Source organism: Polyodon spathula, unplaced genomic scaffold (genome assembly GCF_017654505.1).
Source record: "Polyodon spathula isolate WHYD16114869_AA unplaced genomic scaffold, ASM1765450v1 scaffolds_766, whole genome shotgun sequence".
In the NCBI taxonomy this organism is placed as follows: domain Eukaryota; kingdom Metazoa; phylum Chordata; class Actinopteri; order Acipenseriformes; family Polyodontidae; genus Polyodon; species Polyodon spathula.
In genome coordinates this window covers 180,001-183,269 of record NW_024472254.1, presented here as the reverse complement: position 1 = coordinate 183,269, position 3,269 = coordinate 180,001, and positions in this window count along the sequence as shown.

Here is a 3,269-nt window from a genome sequence, read left to right as displayed (position 1 = left end):
GGAGAGAGGAGAGAGATGGGGAAAGAGAGAGAGGGGGGGGGGGGGTCAGAGAGATAGATCTAAGAATAATAAAGCCCTAACCACAGCTATAAAATGTACAGCGATGGACCAAGGTCCAGCTCAGGGACTGGAACAGGACACAATCAGGGGGCAGTGATGCAGAGCGGCTGTGACAGAGTGCAAGTGCGTGTGTGTGTGTGTGTGTGGGAGGGGGGGGTACCCTTTCACATGAAGTGTTTCCAATGATCTAATAGTCCACTCTCCACCTCTCACCCAAACCTAACCGGGCTGGACAGCTCACTCCGGACAGTCTGTGCAAATGCACTGGAGATCAGCCAGCCACTGACCAGGTCTCAACTCCCGAGAATTTCACCCTGGGGTTATTGTCACCACTTTGAAATGAACCCGCTGGCCATAACGGCAGTCAATCTGGACAGGGTCCTGATACTATCACAGTGGCTCTGATAATAGCACAGTGGCTCTGATAATAGCACAGTGGCTATTAACACACTGTGGTTACTCCGGTGTATCAGAGACACAGCTGATTTGCAACCCAGGTATATCACTTTGGGAAATAAACGCACAGGATTAGACGGTTTCCATGCTAGTAAGTTGCTGTAGGGTGCTGAGATGTTCCGAATATAACGCGCTGCTGTAGCGCAATACAGCTTACAGAGCACTGCCCCAGTGTGTGTTTACAGCTCTCTACTGCATTGAATTATTACAATGTGTTGGCAGTGCACAGTGTTATCTGTGGGTTCTCTGGTAATAAGTCAAAGGCAATTTACAACGAGAGGGGATATGTATACCTCTATATATAGGCATGTATTTACTGTATAGATGAGTTGTGTTTGCTGATGAACCCCGTTCAGCTGTCTGATCCTGGTAATTCATGCGAGAATCACTCTACCTGTCCGTGTTCACGCCACGCATGATGAAACGCAGTTTCACAACACGAACCGAGCTGGACAAGAGTCGCGCAGCCTGTTGTTCTTTGTAGTTAATCGTTTACGGAAACGGGGCTTCATCGGGACACCTGACAGCGGCGGAACCTGCCTGTCATTCGGGACAGCGCGCATCTTCACGGCTGGGTGAAGTCGATGCTACACACTGCACCTCGCCGCTCCGGGCGCATTGAGCCCGTATATTCCAATTTATTATCGGACGGGGTTTTCATGGGCTTGTTTCTTGTTTAAACAACAGTGTTTTAACTTTTTTCAACATTTTCGAAACCGGCAGCTAATACTTCTGTTTTTAAAATGTATTATTATAGTTTAGTTTAGACGGTCGTGTCTGTTTTTACAGCATACAGAGAGTAGACATATTGGGTACAATCACACAATACAAAATAATATAGCTCAGAACAAGACTGAAGAGCAAATAAATCAAACCAACCGAACCAAAGCCGTTCCCCCCTCTGTAATGCTCCCAAATATCTTGAAATACGCTACAGCCCGTTCACGTTTCAAGGCGTAGGATGCACTCCCGCTGCGATGCTTTTTTCCACCCAGAATTTGTTTTTGAATAAGTCAGTTATTATTATTATTATTATTATGATTATTATTATTATTTATTCATTTGTCAATACCTCCGCAATGGAGCAGGGCCTACACGATGTCGTCAGTCTCTTGTGCAACACGACAGTGTTGTCACTGCCACATGCATTGCTATTGGAAACTCAGCTGAACCAACACACGCTTTGATCGGATCGGTACGCACAGCAGCCGGTGGGAGGCAGTATTGCTGTGGAAGGGCGTGAAATAGCAGCCAGGCTTCCGTGGAAGGATAGCACGGGCAACCGGCGCTGTGCCAGGGGGTCCAGCCACAGTCCTGGAGGGCCATCCCACTCGAGGTTCAACTGGGTAACATTATATAATGAACTGCTTGAGGCTCTGGGTGCAGGGTTTGTTGGTTCAATTAAACCATTTAGAACAGGGCTGAAACAAGTGTCAAAGTCCCGCTTTGGACACCCCTGCTCTGTGCCCACGACCCGTTTTGGGTAAGACCTTTCAGAGGAACCCAAAACACTGTCCGGTACCCTTACAGTATAACATATGGGGTCCGTACTTGTTTTATTGAGGAACTCAAAGTTAATTTTCCAACCCATCGAATAGAAGGCGGGGTTGTTTTAAAAGAGCACAAGAATGTCTCTTTACGGATCCCCGCACAGAAAGAAGCAGTCTGTGTAGATGATATGCCCCGCGCCTGCAAGAATACCGTCTGTTACTGAGAGGTGTGTTTCTGCACTAGAACGCGACCGCGCAGTGTCGAGGTGCGCGTCTCCCCGTCAATGCACAGGGCGAGCCTGGAACCGGGGTGCAACTATGTTTAATATGCAATATTACAACTGTAAAAAGTCGGAAAGACCGTTGCATCTAATGTCGATGATTATTAATATTGCTGTGATATTACAACAGCACGTGTTTTGAGAATTGCACGCCTTTTACCGTTGCTTTGAGCTGTTTGAGATTGCACTTCGAGACTCGCCAGCACACACACAGAGCCGTGCACAGAATACCAAGATCTTTGCAGTCGGTGTCAGAAAGATGTACACGTTTAAATTGAAATGTGGATTTCGTTTGCAGTGTGGTATGAAGAACTGCCCACTCTTGTAAAACAGATTGCAATACTGGTAACTACGTTTCTCTAGTGTTCATTTAGATTCTTTGCTTTGACGCCTCCTCGGATGAACTTGTTGATTAGATTTTGTATTGGCAACAATTCAAGGTTTATTAGTTAATTAAATTAAATGGCACAGTTTTGGAGCATTAACACCGGTCGGGTTCCTACAGAATATTTTACTGCCTGTGTGTGTGTGTGTGTGTGTGTGTGTGTGTGTGTGTGTGTGTGTGTGTGTGTGTGTGTGTGTTTGAACCTTCTCTTTTTTTTTCAACACGCCCAAATATTATGGTTTCTTTTTTTTTTATTACTGTTAATTTCCACACGAGCTAGCCAGCCGCATTAAAGGACATAACTGATCAATTTCATAACTGTAATTTAAAAGCGCAGGGGAAAGGGTAACACGTGGCAGTGAGCTGTTTATTATTTTATATTGGCTGTCGTTGAAAGTTTATATTTTAAATACGGTATATATATATATATATATATATATATATATATATATATATATATATATATATATATATATATAGATATAATTCCTAGAGATAATTCCTCGTTGCACATAGGGAGATGCTATTGAACACAATCATCAAGGTGTCTTGTCCAAGTTTAAATTTAAGTCCAATTTTACATCATTGATTCAAACT